Source organism: Procambarus clarkii, chromosome 41 (genome assembly GCF_040958095.1).
Source record: "Procambarus clarkii isolate CNS0578487 chromosome 41, FALCON_Pclarkii_2.0, whole genome shotgun sequence".
In the NCBI taxonomy this organism is placed as follows: domain Eukaryota; kingdom Metazoa; phylum Arthropoda; class Malacostraca; order Decapoda; family Cambaridae; genus Procambarus; species Procambarus clarkii.
The window spans coordinates 375,430-403,297 of record NC_091190.1 but is presented as its reverse complement, the minus strand read 5'-3'; the positions used below and the strand labels follow the sequence as shown (position 1 = coordinate 403,297).

Here is a 27,868-nt window from a genome sequence, read left to right as displayed (position 1 = left end):
CAAGGACCGCGCAAGATAGCGAAGACAGTAGCGATCACGGCGGTCCTGGAGAGACAGGAAGCCAGTGTCAACATACAAGCTAAGGACGGGAGTCGAACGAAAGGCACCAGAACTGAGGCGCAACCCAGTATGGTGCAAAGCATCAAGACGGCGAAGAGTAGAAGGAGAAGCAGACGAGTAAGCAGGGCAACCATAATCGAGCTTAGACAGGACGAGAGAGGAATGTAAAGCAAGGAGAGTGCGCCTATCTGCCCCCCAAGAAGTATGGGACAAGACCCGAAGGAGGGTAAGGGACTTAGAGCACTCAACACGGAGGTAAGAGATATGGGGAGACCAAGACAAACGAGTGTCAAGGAATAACCCCAAAAGCTTCGCGGAATCTTTGTATTCAAGGGGATGACCATAAAGTGACAAAGAGGGACGAAGAACAACCCATTTCCGCGTAAAAGTCATGGCACAAGTCTTAGAAGTAGAGAACTTGAAGCCATGACCTGTGGCCCAAGACGACACGGCATCAATCGCAAGTTGAAGCCGGCGTTGAAGGAGAGGCGAATCATCACCCTGACAACAAAGGGTAAGATCATCGACATAGAGAGCGGAGAAGACACCAGAAGGAAGAGAGGAAAGAAGACCATTGAGGGCAACCAGAAAAAGAGTAGTGCTCAGAACACTACCCTGGGGCACACCTTCGTATTGCTGAAAAGAGGGAGAGAGAGCGGTACCAAGGCGCACCCGAAAGGAACGACGAGAGAGGAAGCTGCGGAGAAAGAGAGGGAGATGACCACGAAGGCCAAAAGAATGAAGTTGAGATAGGATATGATAACGCCAAGTGGTGTCGTAAGCCTTTTCTAGGTCAAAAAGGACGGCAACAACGGAGGTCTTCGCAGCAAAAGCAGTACGTATATAGACCTCCAAGTTCACCAGGACATCTGTCGTGCTGCGGCACTTGCGGAAACCAAATTGAGAAGGGGAGAGGAGGTGATGGTGTTCCAGGAACCACATCAGACGAACGTTAACCATACGTTCAAAGAGTTTGCAGACACAACTTGTGAGGGCAATAGGGCGAAAGTCCTTAGGGGAAGTACCCAGAGATCCCGCTTTGCGAACAGGGAGGACAACGGCATCGAGCCAGTCCTCAGGGACTGACGACGACTCCCAGATCCGATTATACAGACTCAGTAAATACTGAGACGTGCTCGGAGGGAGATGGCGAAGCATCTCATAATGAATACCATCGGAGCCCGCCGCCGTAGAACCGCAGAGGGCTAGGGCAGAACGAAGTTCAGAGAGAGAGAAGGGATCATTATAGGGAAGCTGAAGATGAGTGCAGAAATCTAAAGGACGAGACTCAAGGACAGGTTTACGAAGAAGGAAAGATTGGGGAAGATGAAGACCAGAGCTAACAGAAGAAAAGTGGGAACCCAGTTCGGAAGCGACCTGCAACGGGTCCGCCACAAGAGTATCATGGAGGTGAAGGACCGGTGAAACATCGGGAACGAACTTACCCGCTATCTTGCGGATACGCTTCCAGATCTGGGCCAGAGGGGTTTCGGACGTAATTGTCGAGACATAAGATGCCCAACATTCACGTTTAGCCGTACGGATGGCCCTACGGGCCACCGCACTCGCTTTCCGAAAGAAAAGAAAAGAATCGGTCGTCTGCCTACGGCGGTGCTTCTTCCAGGCTGCACGCTTACAGCGGACAGCCCGAGCACAGTCCGCATTCCACCAGGGAACGCACTTCCGTGGACCCCGAGAGGAAGAGCGAAAAATAGAGCGGAGGGCAGCGTCGAAGACAGTGTCATGAAACAGGAGGAGAGCGCGAGAGAGGGGCAGAAGGGAGAGGTCAGAGAGAGTAGCACTGAGGGAAAATAGGGTCCAGTCCGCCTTAGCAAACTGCCACCTAGGGAAAGAGAGGGAAGGGCGAAAAGAGAAAAAGGAAACAAGGATGGGGAAATGATCACTTCCATGGAGGTCATCAAGAACCTGCCATGTGAAATCTAAGTAAAGAGAAGAAGAGCAGAGAGAAAGATCAAGACAAGAAAGGGTGCGAGTTCGAGAGTCCAAATGAGTGGGCTCACCAGAATTCAGAAGAGAGAGAGAAACGGCTCAAGGAGGCGACCCCGGGTATTCGTCAGAACGTCACCCCAAAGAGAATGACGACAATTGAAGTCACCCAGCAGGAGCACAGGCTCCGGCAAGGAGTCTAGGAGGTGTTTCAAATCAGGAAGAGAGAGCGGGACACTCGGGGGGAGATAAATGGAACAAACTGTGTACCATTTCCCCACAAAGATACGAGCAGCAGAACAATGGAGAGGCGAAGGAAAAAGTAAAGGAACAAAGGGAACATCAGCCCGAATCAAGAGAGCAGAAGAATTAGAAGCCCCAGCAATGGCTGGGGGGGGGGGGAGAGAAAGGAATAGCCACGAAAACGACCAGGACGAGCACCAAGCATCGGCTCCTGGAGACAGACACAAAGGGGCGAAAACCGCGAAACCAGAAGTTGGAGTTCGAGGAAATTGGCGTAATAACCTCGAACGTTCCATTGAAGAATGGACAACGACGAGAAGAGAAAGGACAAAAACAGAGAACAAGGAAGAAACAAAGGCGAAAGACCAACAGAGCACGTTAAAGAATATCAGGGTCGGGATCAGGGTCAGCAAAGTCAGGGTTAGGGGGCATGGGTAAACTGAGCAAAGACGGAGGGAAGGAAACGGGAGAACAGATCAGAGGTGGGCGGGCAGGGTCCGGAGGAGGAGGAGGAGGAGGAGAAGGAGGAGGAGGAGACAACGGAGAGGAGCAGTCAAGGACAGCAGCAGGAAGAGGGGGAGTAGAAAGAGAGGAGCGCACCCCAGCAAGAGCAGCAACCGAAAGGGAAGCAGGGGCCAAAGAAACCTCCATAGCAGGAACAGGGGGCGCAAGCACTGAAACGGGAGTGGAAGGAGCAACAGAGCCAGAAGGAGGAGCTGAGGAAGAAAGCGAAGCCTTCTTACCCGCCGGGGAAGAGGAAGGAGAGGAGCCAGGCTTACGCTTCTGACGTAAAGAGACCGGTGTCCCAGCAACTACGTACCGGGCAACGGAGTCCAGTGTCTCAACAGGAGAAGCCGAACGAGAGCACACACGACGGCCGTTAGGAGAGCGATGGACATCCGCCCGCACCGACAGGCGGCGGGGAGAGCCGATAGATGGAGGAAGAGGATGGGAAGGAGGATCGGAGGGGGACGAGGAAGGAGACACAGAAGACACGACAGACCGGGTAGAAGGAAGGGGAACCCCAGACAGAGGACCAGGAGGAGGATCCTTCGGGAGAGAACCCAAAGGGACAGAGGAGGGGGCAGTGGGCGCATCAGGGTCCAAGGCCTGGAAACGGTTGTGAGTCTGAGGAAGGCGGGAAGGACGAGGAGAGGAAGAGCGCAACACGCGAGCATAAGAGATATTAGCATAAGGCGGGAGCCGGCGAACCTGGCGCCTCGCCTCAGGAAAAGATAAACGCTCCCGGTGCTTCAACTTGAGGACGGCTGCCTCAAGCTTGTAATGGACACACGCATGGGAGAAGGTAGGATGGGCCTCATCCGCAGTTGAGGCACCGAGCCTGGGGAGAAGCGCACTCCGACTTAGAGTGACCTTCGCCACCACACAAAGGACAGAGAGAGACAGTCCCGGAGCAGCGGAGGGCACCATGCCCAAACCTCCAGCACTTGTTGCAGAGCCGAGGAGAAGGAATGTACTCCTGGACAGAGCACCTGGCACCAGCAAGAATGACAGAGGGTGGAAGGGTCCTACCATCAAAGGTAATCTTCACAACCCGGAGGGGTTGACGGCGACTACCACGAGGGGGACGAGTAAACGTGTCCACCTGGAGAATAGAATGGCCCTGGGCAGCGAGGATATGTCGAATATCGTCGTGGCAGTCGCGTAGGTCCCGAACACCGGTCGCAACATGGGGCGGGAGCAAAATAGTGCCAACACTGGCATTCAACTGAACGTTCTTCGAGACCCGAACGGGGGTCTCGCCAAGGCAGGATAAGGCAGCCAAGCGGGAAGCAGCATCCTGAGAAGGAGCAGCAACGACACGCGTACCGAGACGAGTGGGGTTAAAAGTAATGGAGGCATCCACGGAATCAATGAGATGTCGATGAAGGGAGAAATCGTCAGGAGGCGCAGAATCAAGAGGGAGGAGATCAAAATATTTGGCCCACGAAGCGGGACCAAACAAGGCTTGATAGGTAGCAGAACTGGAAGGAATCGAGCGAGGGCGGCCGTGACGAGAACGGCGGTGAGAACCCCCAGAGAGATAGGGGTTAAAAGGCGCAGTAGTTACAACTAGAGAAGGAGCCGCGCCAGGGGACGAGGTAGTCACCACTGGGGGCTTGGGGCTCGACCCAACCACAGAGGAGGGAGGGGAGCCAGGGGAAGGAGTCAGAGAGGCCAAAGGAGGAGCAAGGTCGGGGCCCAATGCAGCGGAGGCTACAGAGCCCGGTCTTCCAATACGGACCGACTCGGGGGCTTGGTCGCCCACCCCACGAGCCTGAAAAGGTAAGCCAGAAGCAGCCGAAACAGGGGTTATCATCTTGACGAAATTACGAATTCACTCACGAATGTGCCCCCACACCCACCATGGAGCCACAATTAGAGGCAGGACACCCAACAAGAAGCTATCGCCGATCTTGTCGGGGCCTCCTAGGGGTGCGTCGTGAGTATACGCCCCACAAACGCCACCTTAAGAAACCGACAGTCCGTCGAGATCGGGTTCAGTGACGAAGTGGGGATTGACAATAAAAGGTTCCCCTCGCTCTCGACGTCGGGTACTGCAGTTCTACGGGTGCAAGAGTATGCCTCCTCAAGCACCCGGGCGTCAAAGTAGAAGAAGTCCAAGGGAAGAACCAGAACGAGCAAAAGGTCGGCAGGAAACGGCAAGCAGATAGGAGAAGAGGGGGGAGAAAAACGAAACAGAAGGAAAAGGAAAAGATGCCCAGCAGAATTGGAGAGGACGGCAGCAGGAGCACAAGGCTAGAAAAGGACAGAGGACTGTCCCAAGGAGCATCACACTCCGGCAGCCGCCCACTAAGCCCCCAGACGGCGACAACGAGCTGAGCGGGGAGGGGGCCATTTGTACAAAATAGAAGGTCATTTTCTTCGTCCATTTGGGAGTGTTCCTTATGAAGTGATAATATTTGATCATTTGGTCAAAGTGATCAACACCTTTCATGTTTGTATTGTAGTCATAGATTGCATTCGGCTTGTTGACAGTTACCAAACAGTCCCCCAAAAATCGGATAAAAACCTGATTTTTGGCAATTATTTTAGTGGACGACGCAGCATTGTGTCATGCCCGTGATTACCGACAGTAAACGGATGACGCAATGCTGCGTCATGCCCGGACTAAAGTGTTAAGTATGATATATATACAAGACAAAAATTTTTATATACATACAGTAATTTCAAAATAGATTTGAAATCAAATTAGCAAAGCTTTTACTTTTTTTTTTTTAATTTCACTGCATCACTAAAATATAAAGTTTGTAACTAGCTAATGAAACTCACCGTGTGGTTAAGGAGCATGAATTGCACTTCCTCAATTTTAACAAGTTTACAGGCACTGTTATAACTGTTGGACAGGTCTGACAGTAGAGTCAAGGTGTGTGTCAATATTTTAGCACAATGGCTCCAATACTTCAGGTTCGTAACACTGTAATGAGAACATAATTAAAATGTAACACAGTAATTTGAGAATTTTACAACAAAACCAGTGTTGAATGTAATGAAACTTCCATTTCTGGGTGAGTCCCAGTGGAACCCTGAAGCTATCTCTGATAGTGTCATCCTACTAGATCCCATCAGGTGCAGAGTTTTACAGGCATACTGGGGACCAGTGGTAGAGCCTGGCCTCCTCACAGAGGTGCAGAGAGCAATAGTATGTGATGGTTTGCTTATTCATTCATGCCACCTACTGGAAAAGGCACCCAAAAAAATCAGCGACACAAAACAAACCTTTGCTGGATTCAAATGGACCATAACCTGGGAAACCCCCTAAAGAACTTCCTTAACTATGTGGCCAACCAGAGAAATACAGGAATAAGAGATCAAGGTGATAGGATCATCCCACAAGGAATCTACCAAGGTAGAACCGGTGGCACAAAGATAGAAGCGAAAAGCTGCCACTGAGCACAACACAGGATGAACCCCATCCGAACTAACTACGCACTAACAATCGGCCAAACCCTTTCGGAACCCAACAGATTCATTCTTCGACAGAAAAAGGCTGCAGATGAACAAACTGCCCATCAAGGCCAAATAAACAATAGCCCACAGCGTCGAATAAGAGCATGAATTTCACCCATCCGACAACAAGAAGCAAGAGAAACTAAACACAAAGCCTTCAAGAAACAATCCCGGACTGAAGGGGACATCATAAACCAAGCAAAAGAAGGGAAACAATGCAAAAGGAAGAAAGGAAGGAAAACAAACACGGTGAAGAGACCAAGCAGGCTCAGGCAGTGCATGGAGGTTGGACGTGAGACAACACACGAGACAGCTTGCAAAAAGGAGCTGAGGCATTATTAACCCTAAATGCAAGCTGCAGCAGCTCCTCCAATGCTGCATAACACAAGACAACAGTATTTGACATAAGATGCAGATCAGGAAAGGAGAACACTAGCTCAGACACCAAAGAATAGTGACAAAAAGAAAGGAAGTGGCAAAACAACTGCCAGAAAACCATATACCTGAACTGCCACCTCAAGGATGACCACAAGTGGGACACCATCAATGAGCCACTCGATTACCACAAAGATGGTGATAAATACGCATAAACCAGCGTTGAATGTAATGAAATGCCATTTTCTGGGTGAGACCCGGAGGCTCCCCGGAGCTATCCAGGCTGATATGCTAATGTCATACTTTGGCATCAGTCATGTGTATGGAGTTCTTAGCCCTACCGGGGACCATGGCCAGTACCGGGCCCCCTCAGAGAGGCAAGGGGGAGCAATGGCCTATAGAAGCCCCCGTGTGGTTGGAAGCATTCTATGTCTGCCATCGACCGGGTCAGGCACCCAGAAAGGTAACCTCCTCAAAACAAACCCCTATTCTGATTAAAATTGCTACCAAACGCCTAACTAGTGGATAGAACTCCCTAAACAGAAACGAGCTAACTAGCATAACGTCACATGTCACCGCGCCGCTGTCTGCGCAGCTCCCCCCTCCCTGGGTGGGGAAAGGGGGGAGCCAGCTATCCACCTCTCAGTTCTGAGGCTGGATGTCAAAACATGCCAAAAAATGCCGACCGGAGGGAGGGAGGGTTGCCGGGAAGCCTCCAAGTCTCACCCAGAAATGGCGTTTCATTACATTCAACGCTGGTTTTCTGGGAAGAGCTCCCTTCGGATACTCGGAGATAACTACCCACAGATGAAAAACAGAGGGACTTACTCAGGAGGAGGTCACTGCTCACTCCTCAACCCGAAGACGAGACAACTGGCTGCAACGCCCGACCCAAAACGACACAAGGCCAACTAGGCACAGGAACATTCATGAGGTAGCGTACAGTCAAGACCCAGTTCGACCGCCAAAAACCCCGTGCTCAAATGACAGCCTAGGATATGTTCCCCAAAACGGCAGCAAGGGCAGCGAACTTACGAACGTCATAGACACTGGGATAGACCTCAAGCTAGCTAGACTGAATAACCATGCGGATGACCTGAGAGACCCGTAGCCACGAACAGGGAAGAAGGGGAAACCGGATCAACCCAAAGCGCTTCCCCGGACACTGAAGCCGTGGCACGCAAATAACAGCGGAGGGCCGAAATGGGACACAAAACATGATTCACCCCGGAACTGACCAACCAAGCATCAACAACCCAAGGACCCCTCGGGAAAGCAGATATCTCATTCTTCGCCAGAACAGTAGACGGCTGCAGACGAACGAACCGATCACCACAACCAAATGAGCAAAAACCTCTGTGCCAGAGGAGAGCATGAAGCTCCTTCACCCGACCCCCAGAGGCCAATGCCAACAGGAAAAGAGCCTTCGAGAAGCAATTCTGAACCGAAGGGGCCATCACAAACCGAGGAGAAGATAGGAGAGCACTCTGTCCAATGACTAGGATGGCTCAGGTGGAGCATGAGCAGGCCGGAGGTGAAACAGCACACGAGACAGCTTGCGAAACGGCACAGAAGTAACATCAATACCTAAAGCAAGCTGGAGTGGCTCCGCCAACGCCACACGATAACAGGCAACAGTATTTGGCGACAGTCCTGGAACAACCAAGAGAGAAAGGACAAAAACCACCCGAACTGAAAGGGAAGTACAACAACGAAGAGTCAAAAAGAAATGAAGGACTGCCAGGAAACTTCATACTGCCGCCAATACGAAGCCCACAGGTGTGACACCAACAAAGAAGCCACCTGATCACAATAGAGATGATGATAAACTCGAGTAAAAATACCATATGCGAAGACTCGAGGAGAAGATCGAACCAGCATCGTGACGCACCGGTCCAATCTGCTGACAGAGGCGGAAGCCGCGGGAAAACCTCCGGGTTCGGACACCGAGCAAGCAGAACCTGAAACCACGGCTGAGCCAGCCACCACAGGCCAAGAGGACTACTCTCCCCTGGTAAGTCTCAAAGCAAATCAGGACCTGGAGCAACAGCTGAACCGGGGGAAAGAGGTACAGGAACCCCCCCACCTCTACCAGTCCTGCCGAAAGACATAGATCCTGACGGCCTCGCAGTCGGGGAAGGGCGCCACATACAACACCACATACGCCGCAACCACACCGACGCAGCCACTTCATCCACTTCTGGGCGCCCGAACGTCTGGCGGAGCCAACGGAATGAATCGGTGTTGCCTGTCCATTACATGGACAGGGTAATGAAATGAGACAGGCCGTCCGCCAAGATTTACACTCCATGAACATGAACCGCCAGGAGAGCCAAACCCCGAGAACTCAGCAGACAAGTCACTCAAAGGAACTAGCACCAAAGAGCCAAGGACCGCATCAAACTCCCTCGGTTCAGGCAATGAACCCCCGGGGAGCAGTCCGAATGGAGCCTGATCGTCGCTCCGCGGGTGACCCCAACATTCCAAAGACCAAAACACACCACAGCGAACTCCCACACCATACTGTGGGCCCGACGAAAGGACGGACTCCACCGCCCCAGGCCAGCCTGGTGAGCACTGGTCAGAAAGACCCAGCCGAGAGACAACGTGTCTGTGAACACATCGAGTGAGGGCTCGGGCAGGCGCCAAGGCACTGAACTCCGAAAATCCTGAAAAGGAAGCCGGCGACGCAACACTGGACGCAAGGCCCTTAGGGGCCAAACCCAGCGATCGCAAGAGAGGCGGAAGGGATGTCCCCCGGAGGAACCAGAACAGCCAACGAAACCAAACCAAACCCAGCAGGTAGACCATCATTGCAAAGTTCAGACTTCTGCACAGACCATCGAGTAACCGCCGGGTGATCCCCAGAAACAGGTGCATGCGGGTCCGCAGCCGAAGGAAGACTCCGGAGGAAGAGACAAGGAATCGGTCCGAGAGTCCCACACAAGGCCCTGACAGGTCCGAACCTGGGAGGGAACCAGATGGGACTTCCTCCAGTTCACCAAGAACCTGAACCCGGTGAGCTGAGAAAGAACCAAATCCCTGGCTAGCAGACAAGAGGACTGGCTGGGAGCCCAAACCAGCCAGTCGTTGAGGTAGGCCAACACCCGAAACATATCTAAAGGATGCAAACGGGCCACAACGCCCCAGGTAAGGCATGTGAACACACGAGGTGCCAGGTTCAACCCGAAAGGGAAACAATGAAAACGGTAACTCTGAAACCCCACAACAAAACCGAGCCAGTCCCTGAACCCCGGATGAATCAGGACATGCCAATAAGCGTCCCGGAGGTCCAGGGACACCATCCAAGCGCCCGGTACCAGCAGGAATCAAACCTGGGACAGCGTGGTCATTCGGAAGGAGGGGCAATGAACTCAGGGGGTACAGACGGGACAAGTCCAGCATTGAACTGCAGATCCGCACAGCTCCGTTTCGGTACTGGGAACAGACGGGAAACCCATCTGAGGGATGTCGTCGTTTTGACCACGCCCAAGCGAACCCACTCAAGGATGACCCGACAGAGCGCATGGGATGAGGCCTGCCCCGCCAGCCCGAAACCCCTTGAAAGAGGAGGGGACCACCCAATGCCACCGCAGGCCGACGGAAACAACCCAAAGCGCCCACAAATCGTGGCACCAGGCGTGAGCGAACAGCGCAAGCTTCTCCCCCCATCGCCCTGTCAATGGGGCGAACCATGAAAGGGCTGGCTCCCCTCACAAGATCTCGAACCTCGCACAGAGTGAGCACTGCGCCGACCAGACGAAGGTGGGTCAGAAGACGGGGCCGGCCCCAAAACTGGCACCAGCAGCTTACCCCCAACAAGAGGAACTGCAAGCCCTGGCACAACCCTTCTGGGAAAACCCAATCCCCAGGGGCCCCTGGAGAACCAACAAGTCAGATATAGGATGAAAACTAGCTGAAGAAGCCTGCAAATACTGCACCATGGCAGAATCAGCAAACAGCAGAGGACAAAAAGGCGAAGACATCAATAAGAGCCAGGGCCCATGCAGATTCCAAGGAGGAGGCAATCACCGCCTGCCGACATGCGAGCCTGGAAGCATAAAACCGTTAAACTGCATCCTGCAGGATCGGCGCAAACAGCTTCAACAAGGCAGATGACGAGCGAGCCGCCGAGCCCAGGGCATCAGACCCAGGAACGGTCCCCAATGTCTCCACATCCTCCTCAACCCAGTCCGAAGACAGCTCCAGAAGGGAAAAGAAATGCAAGGCCAAAGCCAAGAGGCCACGAGCGTGCAAGTCCTCCGCCACCTGCGCAGCCAAAAGGGAAGGAACCTGCACATTGAGCTGCAAAACGCCAACATCCCGGGAAAGGGCAGGGGCAAACAAGCACTCAGTGAGGTGCTCAAGGTCGCCCCCAGGAAAACCTGAACCACCGTCGAAGCCTTGCACCACTTAAGCGTGCGGGAATGGCAGAAGGAATGCCAAGCCTCCAAAGCAAACACAGGACAGTCTGCTAGCCAGGAACCTCATAGCGGACTCAGAAAGGGAACGAAGTCCCAAACCTGAATAAAGACGGATCCATAACAGAGGCATAATCTGGGTCGAGCAGAAGTTTTGCTGCAAGGGCTGCCCGCACCCCAGAAGGTTGGATGCGGCAAGCTGAAAACCTCTGGAAAGACAGAACCGACGCACCCGGGGAAGAAACGGAACCGAACCCGAGGAGAGGCAGACACCAAATCAAATTCGTACGCAGAGGGGGGGGGGGGGGAAGAACTGCACTCCTTGTAACAGTAAGCTCTGCTCAGAGGGTAGAAAAACCCAGACAGGGTACAACGGAGCCCAAGGCCCCCAAGTCTGCCCGTTCCCAGAACAAACCACAGCAGGGGAAGGATGAGGGGGATGCAGACTGAACCAAGGCCAAAGTAACTATCACTCCCATGTCCGGGTCTCTATAAGCAAAACAAGGCTGCCTCGGGGCATCTGGGTGAGCAACCAACCGAGCACGTTGCAACAACCTAAAGCAAGCATGCAACGTCAGTGCTGCCTGTACCTGCATATGATCATCATTTGATTGGGTAAACTGAGTCACTAGCAAGTAACAAAACTCACAGGACTCCGCGTCGAAAGTGTCACCGACCCAACAGGCAGCGTGACGGAGGCAAAAACCGTGAGGGTCACCCTGAGACAAGGGGACTGAGCAACCTCGAACTCGCACAAGACGAGGGGGAACTCGGGGGTCACATCCATCAGACCCGCGCGCCCCGGTGAAGTTTTCCAGGGTCCTGAGACAGAACTCACGCTCAGGAAATCACAGGCAGGATACTGCTAACCGGAGCCCAAGTCTTCCAAATAACTCTCTAATAGCTGAACTCCCAGGATGTGTACACTCATGGGGACCTATCTGGGGTCACCACCTGAAAAGACAACAGTACTCAGGACAGGCACTTATGGGACAACCACCAAGGCAGACCCCCTACGAAGGCAAATCAACAAAAATAACAATAAAACCCTTGCAAAAGGACAGCGTACCCTAGAGGAACAGAGTCGGCCACCATGAATGGTGAAGTAATTATCAAAAGAAGGCATCAAACCGGGAAGGCTATGTAGCACCATGAATGGTGAAAACAAGCTTGCACAGTACCATTGCAAACTGCCTCTTACCTTAAGGTAAACAAGGGAGATAAAACCCCCAAGCACCCAAAGGGTGACCGAAAAAAAACGAGCAGTAAAACAGCCTAGCAGAAGCAGAACCCAAGGAACTTGTGGAAGGTGGCCCCCAAGCCCCAAACCCCAAAGTCAGTACTCAGAGGGCATCTAGGGAAGGGAAACCTAGGTGCATGCAGCCCAAGTACTGAAAAAAGACTCCTGGCTCTCGCACCCCTGGAAGACAGACACCACACACAAGGCACAGTTCTGGAAACAATCACTGGAGCCAGAGCACACAACCTCTGCCCCTAGCATCATCCACAGGAACCGAGAGGTGGATAGCTGGTGCAGGGGTCAGGCCCCCCCCCCCCCTTCCCCCTCCCGGGGAAGGGAGAAGCTGCACAGACAACGGCACGGTGATGTGTGACATCATGCTAGTTAGTTTGTTTCGGTTTGGGGAGTTCTATCCGCTAGTTCGGAGTTTGGTAGCAAATTTTAACCAGAATAAGGGTTTGTTTTGGGGCGCTTACCTTTTTAGGTGCCTGATTCGGTCGATGGCAGACATAGAATGCTTCCAACCACACGGGGGTTTCTATAGGCCCATTGCTCCCCTTGCCTCTCTGAGGGGGGCCAGGTTCTGGCTCGTGGTCCCCGGTAGGCGCTCAGAACTCCATACACATGACTGATGCCAAAGTCTGACATTAGCATATTAGCCTGGATAAGCTCTGGGGAGCTGAAGGGTCTCTCCCAAGATAAAATACCAGACGCATAGAGCAAATGAGAAGGTTGAACGAGTGAAGCATGCCAACTCTCTGACGGGACACCACGAGCGTAGCTCTCATCCTGTAACTACACTTAGGTAATTACACTTAGGTAATTACACTTAGGTAATTACACTTAGGTAATTACAGAAGCAGAAGCTGAAAAATGCCTAGGTTTGGAAACCAAGCAAGCAGTCCCTGAAACCAAGGCTGGGCCAGAAATCAAGGAGCCAGAAAGATCAATCTCCACCTGTAGGACTCCAATCGCGTCATGACCCAAAGCAACAGCCAGACCGGGTAGAAGAGGTACAAACCTCCCCCCCCCCCACCTCAACCAGTCCAACCAAAAGATGTGCAATGCAAGGGCCTCACAATAAAGAAGCGGCTCCAAGTACACAGGAAGGTGATCACACAACGCCAAGATGAAGAGGTCCCTGTCTGGTCACCCAAATGTCACTTAAAGCCACAGGAAGGAGGTGGCATTGATGGTTTACTCCGAGGAAATGGTAACAGTGACAGACCATCAGCGAGGAAGTTGGGGACTCCACGAACATGAACGGAAAAGACAACCAAATCCCAAGGAGAGGGATGGACAGAGGGATGGATGGAGGTAGGGATGGACAGAGGGAGGGGAGGGAGGGAGGGAGGGAGGGAGGGGATGGATGGATGGATGGATGGAGGGAGGGATGGATAGAGGAAGGCATGGATAGCGGGATGGATGGAGGGATGGCGGGAGAGATAGAGGGATGGATGGGAGGGATGGATGGGAGGGAGGGAGGGAGGGAGGGAGGGAGGGAGGGAGGGAGGGAGGGAGGGAGGGGAGGGAGGGAGGGAGGGGAGGGAGGGATGGATGGATGGATGGAGGGAGGGAGGGAGGGAGGGAGGGAGGGAGGGATGGGATGGATGGATGGATGGATGGATTGATGGATGGGAGGGAGGGAGGGAGGGATGGGTATTGAGTTGAACTATGTGACCAGTGAAGCAGTGTGTGTATGGGATGTAGAGGGCGGTGGGAAAGGACGGGCTTACTCTGATAAGCCTAATACACTCGACCCCCTTAGCCAGATTTGTTTCTTAAATTCTGGATGTACATCATATATATTTTTGGTTACAGATTTTGTTTAGTAATATTGTTAGGATAATAAAAAAGTTATACAAGTACTTGCTTCAAGAAAGCTTTATTGAATTAGATGGAGATTCTCCAGGCTCTCTGGCTGGCAATCTACTGAGCAGCCTTCTAGAAGGGTCTCTTGGGAGAGGTGGGGGGGGGGGGGGGGAGACTGGAAGTGAGGGTTTGGGTAGAGTTATAGTGAGGGGTGAGAGAGTGGACTATAGAGGTCGGCGGCCTGCTTACCATGTGAGGTCCCCCCTGATGCCAAAACAAACCCAATACCGACCTACGGTTCTATTGAACGCCAGACCGGTATATGAGGCTCCAGATAATGGTCTCCCAAACCGGTCGTTATTAGAGACAAATCAGTAAATAGGAGGCTGTGAAATTGAGTGGATACTGTACAATGATTGCAAGTTGAGGATCCTGCCACAGCTGCTCAAGCAACCACCGAGTCACCTGAGAATGACTTGACCCTTAAACTGCATAACACATCATATGATGTGTTGAGTAACTTACCCCAAAATTGCACATCACATCATATGATGTGTAGGAGTACTACACAATATTTAAACGGTCTGCGGATACACGGGTTTCACCTCACCTTCATCAGAGCTCTTGTAAACAGACACCATTTAAAAAAAAATCGTGGGCAACATTCCCGGGTGTTAGGGCCTCAGTACTGAGTGAACCACCAAGGCTGGCGCACACAGCATGAGCTCACAGCACTGCTGTTTCAGCTTGTTCTGGGTGCCTGACCAGTCGATGGCAGACACAGAATGCTTCCAACCACATGGGGGTTTCTATAGGCCATTGCTCCCTATGCCTCTCTGAGGGGGCCAGGTTCTGGCTCGTGGTCCCTGGTAGGCCCCTCAGAACTCCATACACATGACTGATGCCAAAGTCTGACATTAGCATATCAGCCTGGATAAGCTCGGGGGAGCCGAAGGGCTCCCCACAGAAATGAGATGGAACCAACTGGAACTTCTGCCTGTTCACCAGGAACATGAACCCAGTGAGCTGGGAACGAGCCAGCCCCCTGGCTAGCAGAAATGTGGACCAACTGAGAGTCAACACCAGCCAGCTGCCAAAGTAAGCCAGAACCAAAACACTAAGCGAAAGAAGATAGACCACCATGACCTGAGCTCGAACTGAAGAACCTGAATGCAGTAGGTCTGGTGCCTCCTAACAAGAGCTTAATCCCTGAACCCCAAATGAATAGGAATATGCTATTACACATCCTGGAAATCCAGGGAGATCATCCAACCACCCACCTCAAGCATGAGATGGATCTGGAACAAAGTAGTCATTTAAAAGATGGGGCAAGGTATGAACTGGTTCAATCTGAAGAGGTCGAGGGTGAACTAGAGGTCCAGTGAGTCCCGTTTCGGGACCAGGCAGCGGCAAAAGACCCAACAAAGAGATGCAGTTATTTGGACCTGCCCAAAGCCACCCGCTCCGAAATAACCAAGAAAGACGAGGAGAGGAAGTCTGCACACAGAGCCCAAACTCTCCAAAAAGAGGAAAGACCAAACAACTCCACCACTGGCCGAAGAAATGACCAGAAGAGTCCATGAATTGGTCTGCCAACACTTGGACCAGGTGTTGGCAAACCGAGCTAACTGCCCACTCCACTTGTAGGCGAGCTAGTGCAAATCCTGTAAGCCCGTCTTTCGAAATTAACAAACACAGTGCCAACCAAAGTAGGAACCACTGAGGGAAGTGAATGCGACTCAGCATCTAGCTCCACAGATGGCCTACCTTGATCAACAGGCACCACCCCAGCTCTACCAAACTGCCTCAAAGACTGAGAACAACCAACCCAAACACCAAGGAGATTCATCATCCACCACAGGAAGGACCAACCAGGCTGTGGTGGAAATGTGGGCCTGTGGGCCACCCATAGCAATAGCCTGTTGGACCAAGGTCTTACATGTCAAGCCTGGCCAGGGAGTAGTAGTACTCCCAGAACCCCATCCAGGTATAATCTAGGTAAGATAGACAAACATGCAGATGCTGCTGATGACGAGAATTCAGCAATGACATCCTCCAGAAACAGATTGGGAGATAAAGGAGAAGCAGAGATTAGAGCAAGGGCCGATTCCGAATCCAGCAACTAGGCCAATGCCGGATCCAGAGACTGAGCCAACAATGGCAAGTCAGGTGGCAAAGAATGTAGCCACTGCCTCCCTGATAATAGGGGTGTATAGCTTGGTGAGCACAGCCGACACTGACTAAGCAGAAACTAAGACCCCAACTAGAAGCCCCTACCGAGTACAATCATCGTTGTATCCCCTCCATTAATTGGGTGGAGGAATAGAACTGGGATCCCATCTTCCCACCAATGGCAAAGCATAACCTATTTTATTCTAAATATTTAAAGCTTACTTTTGCTATATTAATCCCATTTTTATCTTCGAACCAAAGCCTCTACACACAATGAAGTGGGAAACGGGATAATGATAACAAATTAATGAAAATACAGAACACACCATTATCATGATTGTCACAACTATTTTTTTTCAATTATGTCCTCATAAGATATTTTGGATAAGTTGGTAAAAGCCTTAACAAATTAATCTGAATATACACGTACATGAATGAAAAATTATGACAGATTTTTAAGATAATATTTGTTTCACATAAGACAATAGTCACATAATATTGAATTCTATAACTGTACTGTATATTAACCCTTAAAGCGCGCATCTTTTCATATGACGTGGTAGACGTTGTTCCAGTCAACTGCGCATCACGTCATATGACGTGTTGGAGTATATATATATATATATATATATATATATATATATATATATATATATATATATATATATATATATAATACATATATATATATATATATATATATAATATATATATATATATATATATATATATATATATATATATATATATATATATATATATATATATGTATGTATGAGTGTGTGTGTACATGTGTATACAACATTAATAATTTTGTAACTAGCGTCAAACATTGTTATTTGCTTAGCTAAACGAACTAGAGGGTTCCGGTCCTGAACCGATTATGTGCCTCTGTAATCCTTTACACCACGGCCCACGGGATGGGTATGGGGTGCATAATAAAGAAAGCAATAGAAGAAATTGAAATTGCATAATACGGTTATTGACATTCAATAATAGTAAGATAAAGCAATGAGGACCAAATGGGAGACCAGTGATCAGTGTCTTGTATCCCCTGCAATACCTCAAATCCTACGTACCTCACTGACAGGCTCCAGTATGTTTCTGTGAATAATTCAATTTCTCCCACCCTACCCATCAACATTAGTGTTCCTCAGGGCAGCATACTTGGCATACTTGGGTATCCTTTGGAGGTGCTTATCCAGTTCTCACTTGAACACTGTGAGGGGATTGCCAGTTATGCCATGCAGTTATGCAATGTATGAATCTATCTATAAGTCCACCAATCTTTGTAAAAAATTTCTTGTATGGATGTACCTTACCTAAATAAACATTTATTTATTTATTATTTATATTTAGGATTCATCAACTGCCAAAGATATTCACATGTCAGTATAATTCTGGCGAGAGAGAGGTTTGGGAAAAGCCGTTATACCAACTAGTCAGCAATAAGGGTGATATTTGTGGGGCACAGGCACACTCGGCCTGGCCCATTAACCCCCAACTGACACTATAACTACTAGCTACTAGGTACATGAACATAATTACATAATTTACGTACATAATTTAAGGTACATAATTACTAGGTACATGAGGACTGGCCATTGTACTATATAGACCTGAAAAAGTGTAACTTAGCGACAACAAGAAAATATTGAATCACAAGACCAACGACGACCATTCCCTTACCCTGCCATAAACACTGAAATTTGACACCCTACCTCTGGAGCCACCCTGACCACAGGTCCACCAACTACATTTCCCTCCCTCCAACAAGTTAGTACACCCAGAAAACAAGATATACTAGGTGAATACACACATACAAGGTATACTAGGTGAGTACTAGTTGAGTACTTACACACAAGATATTCTAGGTGAGACTAGGTGAGTATACCACACACACGCAACATATACTAAGTTAGTACACCCAGAAACAAGATATACTAGGTGAATACATACATACAAGGTATACTAGGTGAGTACTAGTTGAGTACTTACACACAAGATATTCTAGGTGAGACTAGGTGAGTATACACACACACGCAACATATACTAAGTTTAGTACACCCAGAAACAAGATATACTAGGTGAATACACACATACAAGGTATACTAGGTGAGTACTAGTTGAGTACTTACACACAAGATATTCTAGGTGAGACTAGGTGAGTATACACACACACACAACATATACTAAGTTAGTACACCCAGAAACAAGATATACTAGGTGAATACACACATACAAGGTATACTAGGTGAGTACTAGTTGAGTACTTACACACAAGATATTCTAGGTGAGACTAGGTGAGTATACACACACACGCAACATATACTAAGTTAGTACACCCAGAAACAAGATATACTAGGTGAATACACACATACAAGGTATACTAGGTGAGTACTAGTTGAGTACTTACACACAAGATATTCTAGGTGAGACTAGGTGAGTATACACACACACGCAACATATACTAAGTTAGTACACCCAGAAACAAGATATACTAGGTGAATACACACATACAAGGTATACTAGGTGAGTACTAGTTGAGTACTTACACACAAGATATTCTAGGTGAGACTAGGTGAGTATACACACACACGCAACATATACTAAGTTAGTACACCCAGAAACAAGATATACTAGGTGAATACACACATACAAGGTATACTAGGTGAGTACTAGTTGAGTACTTACACACAAGATATTCTAGGTGAGACTAGGTGAGTATACACACACACGCAACATATACTAAGTTAGTACACCCAGAAACAAGATATACTAGGTGAATACACACATACAAGGTATACTAGGTGAGTACTAGTTGAGTACTTACACACAAGATATTCTAGGTGAGACTAGGTGAGTATACACACACACGCAACATATACTAAGTTAGTACACCCAGAAACAAGATATACTAGGTGAATACACACATACAAGGTATACTAGGTGAGTACTAGTTGAGTACTTACACACAAGATATTCTAGGTGAGACTAGGTGAGTATACACACACACGCAACATATACTAAGTTAGTACACCCAGAAACAAGATATACTAGGTGAATACACACATACAAGGTATACTAGGTGAGTACTAGTTGAGTACTTACACACAAGATATTCTAGGTGAGACTAGGTGAGTATACACACACACGCAACATATACTAAGTTAGTACACCCAGAAAACAAGATATACTAGGTGAATACACACATACAAGGTATACTAGGTGAGTACTAGTTGAGTACTTACACACAAGATATTCTAGGTGAGACTAGGTGAGTATACACACACACGCAACATATACTAAGTTAGTACACCCAGAAACAAGATATACTAGGTGAATACCCTAACACCAACCTCCTACAGTACACAACACCAACCTCCCACAGTACACCTCCCACAGGTAACCCCAACACCAACCTCCCACAGTACACAACACCAACCTCCCACAGTACACCTCCCACAGGTAACCCCAAGCACCAACCTCCCACAGTACACAACACCAACCTCCCACAGTACACATCCCACAGGTAACCCCAGCACCAACCTCCCACAGTACACAACCACCAACCTCCCACAGTACACCTCCCACAGGTAACCCCAGCACCAACCTCCCACAGTACACCTCCTACAGGTAACCCCAACACCAACCTCACACAGTACACCTCCCACAGTAACCCCTAGCACCAACCTCCCACAGGTACAAAATGAAGCCATGAGAATATCTTAGGATGCCCAAGAATGCTATGATTGAGAAAATCAGGATGGAGTTGAATCTGCAGAGTATTGGGGATAGAATTGCAGAGATAAATGTAGCTTCCTGCCATTAGATTAATGAGAGGTGGGGGAGCTAATGAATTGGTCCTCTCAGTTCAAAAGGTGGGAAGTACTGAACAATGTATGATGAAGAAAAGAGCATATATGAATACCTTATGTTCTAATGTTATTAAGTATGATGTTATTTCAGAGTGTATTGCTGTGCCCAAGAGAAAATTTACACCACCATGGGAGGATTGTAATGTAGATGTAGTAATTACTCCCTTGCAAAAGAAAAAAAGTATGTATGAAATAGGAGAGCTGAGGGCAACATATGATTGTATAATTAGAAAAATTGCCTACAGAAAACACTCTACTACATGTATATTGTGATGGGTCAGTAGCTAGGGATGGGAAGGCAGGATGTATATTGTGATGGGTCAGTAGCTATGGATGGGAAGGCAGGATGTATATTGTGATGGGTCCGTAGCTAGGGATGGGAAGGCAGGATGTATATGTTCTTAACATTCTGAAACCTATATTGTTGCTGATGATACTACACTCATCTACTCAACCCCAACCCACATACACTAAATACTGTAATGTTGTTAATAATGAACTAAAAAAGTCCACTTATGGATGTCAACCAACAAACTAACACTTAACATAGAAAAGACCTACTACATCTTATTTGGAAGCAATCTACAAATGCAATTCAGCTTCAGATGACAATGTAAACATTAGCAATAACAATGATGGAAAGTTTCTGGTCTATTCTTAGACAAGAGACTCAACTTCAGTACCCAACATACAATACATAACTAAGAAAGTCTCTAAAACAGTTGGTATACTCTCCAAAATCAGATATTATGTACCTAACCCTGCTCTCATCTCTCTATATTATACACTAATCTTATCCCTATCTCAACTATGGTATCTGTGCATGGGGTTCAACCACTGCAAACCACCTCAAGTCCATCATCACCCAGCAAAAATCTGCTATCAGAATAATATCAAATTCTGCTTTCAGACAACACACAGCCCCCTTGTTTAACTCCCTAAACATGCTAAACATAATCTCACTCCATAAATTCTCTTGTGTCAACTACATTTACAAAACCCTGTTCTTAAATGCAAATCCTGCTCTGAAACTCTTCCTGGACAGATGTAATAGGACCCATTATCACCACACCAGAAATAAATATCTCTTTGATATCCCCAGAGTTAAACTTGTATAAATAAATAAATAAATAAATAAATATGTTTATTCAGGTAAGGTACATACATACAAGTAATGTTACATTAATGGATCGATATATAGATAGAGCTAGTACATACAATGCCTAAAGCCACTATTACGCAACGCGTTTCGGGCAGGAAAAACATTAATATCTAGAACTTAATACTAATTGAGCATAAAGAATAAAATGTGTTGAGAACAAATACAAATAAAGATAAAAAAAAGAGGGAACATGACTGAAAAAGCAGCACAAATACAATAGGTTGACAACAGTGTTGATTAAAAAAAAAAAAAAAAAATAACAGACATGGGTTGACAATAGAGGGGTAAGGTAGGTTAGTGAATTTATTAGGTAGTGTTTAGTTTTTATCTTAAACTGGTTGAGAGAGGTACAGTCTTTAACATGGTTGGGAAGATCATTCCACATTCTGGGTCCCTTGATTTGTAGAGCATTTCTAGTTTGATTAAGTCGTATTCTTGGAATATCAAAACTGTATTTTTTTCTGGTGTGGTGCTCATGGGTTCTGTTACAACCTTCAATGAAGCTTTTGAGCTTATATGTATGTATTTGTAATGTATGTATGTAAACAATGTATTTATTATCATTTATCAATTCTGATAGAAATTACCTACTTAAAATTATCTGTTAGATTAAGGACCTGCCTGAAACGCTGCGCATACTAGTGGCTTTTACAAGATTGTAAATACTGTACTATTCAATGTATTCTCACAACCCCAATGTACCTACTTGTATATATATAATAAAATAAAATAAAATATTGTGATGGGTCAGTAGCTAGGGATGGGAAGGCAGGATGCAGTATGCCAAACTGAATTCGTGCGCCCCTTGAGGGACTTGAAGTAGAGGGATAGGGATCACAGGATAAGTATGGGTTGCACAAACTACTGGTAACAGGATGAGTATGGGTTGCACAATTAATTACTACAAAGTGGTTGAGTATGGGGTGCACGTAAATGAAGACTCCCAAGAAGCAAATCAGAGATCAGCCCAAGCTTCATCTTGAGGCAAAGCTCAATGCCTTAAGCCATATTGATGCTCTGTCCACAGAGCATTCTCTCTCTCAAATCATAATAGTACACTAATGGTTCCCTACACCACCCCTCAGGTGCAGCTGCAGCAGGCTTGGTGACATGATGACTATGGGGTGCACAATAAACTAACACTCACAGAATGAGTATGGGCTGCACAATAAGCTACCTCTCACAAGATTAGTAATAAAGAAACATTAATTTTTTGGGTAGGGTGACTGAAACTCATCCTGGGGTAAAAATGTTTATTTAAATTTATTATAGTTAAATGAATTTAGTAAATTATTCCATATATTGTATTATAAGTGAATTGACACTAAACTATAAATGATACTAATAAGGTTTTAAAAATGAAAAACAGTAAAAATCCTTCATGTAAGAGATGGAAGTTGAAAAGTAAATTAACTGTAAACTAAATTATAAACTGCCTAGCGTGTGTCTGGTGCCTGTTGTGTTAAACCGAAGATAAATGCATAAGTATAGGTCAGTAATTTCTCCAGCTTTGAAAGGGGCTTTCATTATGCAGCAGTATTCCACTCTAGAGAGCACTAGCGTCTTGAAAACTATCATCATCGGTATAGCATCTCTAGTGTGAAAAGTTCTTGTTATCTATCCTGTCATTTTTCTTGCAGTTGTGACGGCTACTTTATTGTGTTCTTTAAATGTAAGGCCTTCTGACATCAGTACACCCAAATCCTTTACGTTGCTTTTCCGTTCAATGTTATGATTTGACTGAGTTTTGTAAGTGGTTTCCGTTTTTATAATTTTTTATTTTTTCCGTAGCGCATGAGCTGAAACTTATGTTCGTTAATCACCATGTTATTTTCTGTAGCCCATAGAAAGACCTGATTTACATCTGATTGGAGGTTTGCCGTGTCCTCTATGTGCCTACTCTCGTGAAGATTCTAGTGTCATCTGCAAAGGATGATCAAGTACTATAGGTTGTGTCCTTGTCTATGTCCGATATGAGGATGAGAAAAAGTATTGGAGCAAGCACAGTACGCTTGGGGACTGAGCTCTTTACGGTTGATGGTCCAGATTTTATTTTGTTGACTACTACACATTGGGTTCTATTAGTCAGGAAGTTGTATATCCATCTGCCTATTTTTCCGGTAATTCCTTTTGAACGCATTTTATGTGCAATAACACAATGGTCACATTTGTCAAAGGCTCTTTTTTTTGTCAAAGCGTTTTGTTTGTCTTCCATGGCATCTAGTGCCATGTCAGAGTGGTCCAGCAACTGTGATAGGCAAGAGCGCCCTGTTCTGAAACCATGTTGTCTGGGGTTATGGAGATGCTTGTGATTCCATGTATTTTGTGATCTTACTTCTTAGCATTCTCTCAAAGATTTTTATGATGTGCGATGTTAGTGCTATCGGTCTGTAGTTTTTTGCCTCTGCCTTATTTCCTCCTTTATGGGGCGGTGGCTATCTCTGCGGTTTTTAGTATGTCAGGGACAATGCCAGTATCTTGGCTTTGTCTCCAAGAATGTGAAGGGCCTGCGATAACGTTTTTACAGTTCTTGATGAATATAGAGTTCCAAGAGTCAGGGCCTGGTGCAGAGTGCATAGGCATACTGTCTATGGCTTCTTCAAAATCCAGTGGGGATAGGATCACATCTGATTTATGATTTGATGTTGGTATCATATCCATGAAAAATTCATTTGGGTTATCAATCAGATGGATGGAAAGCTACACTCGTGGTGTCCCATTTTCCCAGCACTCTTTGTCATATAATGCTTTGAAACTTTTGACGGATTTGGCCTCCACCACCTTCTCACCTAACATGTTCCAACCGTTTACCATTCTGTTTGCAAAAGTGAATTGTCTTACATTTCTTCGGCATCTTTGTTTAGTTCGTTTAAATCTATAACCTCTTGTTCTTGAAATTCCAGGTCTCGGGAAATCTTCCCTATCAAGTTTATCAATTCCTGTTACTGTTTTGTACGTAGTGATCATATCTCCTCTTTTCCTTCTGTCTTCTAGTTTGGAATATTTAATGCCTCTAATTTCTCCTCATAAATCCTGCCCTTCAGTTTTGGTATGAATGTTTGTGTGCCTTCATCGTATATTTTGCAAAATATGGAATACATCTCATTTACTTTACTTTAAGAATATGGTTCGATCAATTAAAAACCCTCTTGTTCAAATTGCAAAGAGACTGAAAGAGATGCAGCATGCTCAATGGATTATATATTAGTGATTATTATTAGGATTATATATTAGTGAATCATATTAGTGATTCAATTATTATGGTCATAAAACAATAAACAAAATAGTTTTGGTGTTATTACACTCTATTCACAGGTTATATATAAGTATCTGCATGTTTTGTTCACCATTACAAACCACTAAGTTGGTTTGATTTTTGTTGAGATTGTTATTTATGATAAGATTCCTTACGTTATCTGAGAATGAAGCTATGTCGGTATTGGGAAATCTATAGATGGCACTTATAGTCAAGGAGGATTTAAGGGATTTACTGGAGAACTTGGCAAAGGTATATTCACAATAGTCGTCTCTATTACTAATGAGACTATTGCAGATGAAGGTATCTTTGTAAGATATTGCTATGCCACCTCCTTTTTTTATTAGGCTGCAGTTCGTGAATGGCTTTATTATCACCTTCATTGTATTATCACCTGACCTAATGCGGGTATAAAATCAACTAATATATATATAATATATATATTATATATATATATATATATATATATATATATATATAATATATATATATATATATATATAATATATATACTATATATATATATATTCAAAATTCGTCAGTGTACTACATTTTTGTTGTTGCTTTTAGGTGATGCTTTTAACAGTGTACGTGGGTCTGATTGTGCAACCACAGTTCGAAGAATAATGAAGATATGAACAAACGGCCTGTGGTCACTATACAGTCTGGAAGGGCAAAAGAAGAAATTGGCATTTCTACAAAAACAAGAACTATATAATGTTATTTAAGTAAGTAACCAAAAATTAAATAATTTTTTTAAAGTTTAAAATTCACTTAAAAATGTAAATTTTAAGTTAAAAAATTTAACCAAAAAAACTTGATATATTTTCATATTTGGAACCATTCCATAATCCCTAAGCATAAATGATTATATTTCTATCACTTGCTCTTAAGATTGTTTCATTTAATAGAGGTTGGGCATAATTGTTCTCTGCTGCTAATAGAACTGACTGACTTAGCTATAGGAAAATGTAAAATTAATTGGTTTATCCATTACAGTATTTTGCAGTTTATTTCATGATCCTGTGCTTAATACTTGCATAAATAGTAGATTACAAAATGCATTTTTATATCATTAGTATTGAATAATAATAATGCAAATAATTGACTTATAAATGATGTACAATTAATTGGTAGGTGATATTATATTATTAATATTTTTTTCATTCTTGCAAAGCCTTAACAAAGTCATTAACATGTTAAATATACCTTGTATCACCTGTCCACTTATTTTCTCATGTGCTACCTACATGTACAAAACCTTATTCCTAAAATGCATATTTTGTTCTGAAACTTTGTCCTTATATGTTGTGTAATCACCATTCTATGGAGAGTTTTATCTGATTGATGTATAAATTACGTTTAATTTTACAGAATATTATTGTTATACTGAATTTATTATTATATAAATAACTTATTTTACAGAATCATCTATCAAACGCACATCCACAAGTTGAGGAGGAGGATGTGACCTTCCAGATGTCTGAAGTACTGAAACAGGCACCAACAGGCCTGGTGGATCTAGGTACAAGGTAAAATAATTAATTTTTTTTTTTTTTTTTTTACTAATTGTCCGATATATATATATATATATAGATAGACTAATATATATAGATATATAGTAATATATATATATAGATATATATATATATAATACATAATATATATATATTATATATATATAGAATATATATATATATATATATATATTTTGCAAAATTTTGCAAAAATAGTAGCATTTACTATTTTAAAAAGCTCGGGTGCAGGGGGGGGGGGGGGTTATGTAAAAGCCTGGTTTGTGCCTCGGAGAGGCTATGGGATCCAGTAAGATCGTCCTTCCTTTCCTCCCTAGAATCTGGATGTAGCAGGTGCTCAATTGTCAAAAGTGAAAAATTGGTTTTGTCTTCCGAATGCACCATTTCTGTAAATTTGCTAATAATCTTTTAAAAATAGTAAATGCCATTATTTTTGCAAAATTATTACGAGATCTATTATACTAATAACGGTTGATAAATACAGTAGACTGCCTACTGGATAATAGTTCCAGTCCACCTGTAGACAGGGATCTCACATCAGCTTGTATATTATACAAGGATAAGATTTGATAAATTCAGTTATTTGACTGAACACTGGCTCTGTTTAAATCAGAGATTTAAACATACATAGTCAAACCTAGCTCCATAACTAACAGCCATTAGCCATTCATGCACAGCCATCAGCTGGGCCATAGACCGGCAATTTTGCTTTTTTCCCAAGCCGGTCTGTTTTTTTTTCGATGCCTCAGTGGCCCATGCACAGGTCCGTTCAAGGGATTAAATAGCCGTTCTATGGCCCCAGGGTTTGTATTTTTATCAAACTCTTATTAGAATAATAGATCTCGTAATAATTTTGCAAAATAGTAGCATTACTATTTTAAAAAGCTCGGGTGCAGGGGGGGGGGTTATGTAAAGCCTGGTTTGTGCCTCGGAGAGGCTATGGGATCCAGTAAGATCGTCCTTCCTTTCCTCCCTAGAATCTGGATGTAGCAGGTGCTCAATTGTCAAAAGTGAAAAATTGGTTTTGTCTTCCGAATGCACCATTTCTGTAAATTTGCTAATAATCTTTTAAAATAGTAATGCCATTATTTTTGCAAAATTATTACGAGATCTATTATACTAATAACGGTTATTGATAAAATACAGTAGACTGCCTACTGGATAATAGTATCCAGTCCACCTGTAGACAGGGATCTCACATCAGCTTGTATATTATACAGGATAAGATTTGATAAATTCAGTTATTTGACTGAACACTGGCTCTGTTTAAATCAGAGATTTAAACATACATAGTCTAACCTAGCTCCATAACTAACAGCCATTAGCCATTCATGCACAGCCATCAGCTGGGCCATAGACCGGCAATTTTGCTTTTTTCCCAAGCCGGTCTGTTTTTTTTCGATGCCTCAGTGGCCCATGCACAGGTCCGTTCAAGGGGATTAAATAGCCGTTCTATGGCCCCAGGGTTTGTATTTTATCAAACTCTTATTAGAATAATAGATCTCGTAATAATTTTGCAAAATAGTGGCATTTACTATTTTAAAAAGCTCGGGTGCAGGGGGGGGGGGGGTTATGTAAAAGCCAGGTTTGTGCCTCGGAGAGGCTATGGGATCCAGTAAGATCGTCCTCCTTTCCTCCCTAGAATCTGGATGTAGCAGGTGCTCAATTGTCAAAAGTGAAAAATTGGTTTGTCTTCCGAATGCACCATTTGTGTAAATTTGCTAATAATCTTTTAAAAATAGTAAATGCCATTATTTTTGCAAAATTATTACGAGATCTATTATACTAATAACGG

The 27,868-nt window shown here is 45.5% G+C and overlaps 2 protein-coding genes across 2 annotated transcripts in view; both read left to right on the top strand.

Moving 5' to 3' along the window:
* Positions 1-27,868, top strand: part of LOC123754655 (exportin-7) — a 396,982-nt gene that overhangs the window by 211,921 nt on the left and 157,193 nt on the right.
* Positions 25,975-27,868, top strand: part of LOC138373271 (uncharacterized) — a 4,667-nt gene continuing 2,773 nt past the window's right edge. The window contains exon 1 of the transcript XR_011231093.1: positions 25,975-26,070. The gene's annotated coding sequence lies outside the window, so the exon portion shown is untranslated. The remainder of the gene's footprint in view (positions 26,071-27,868) is intronic.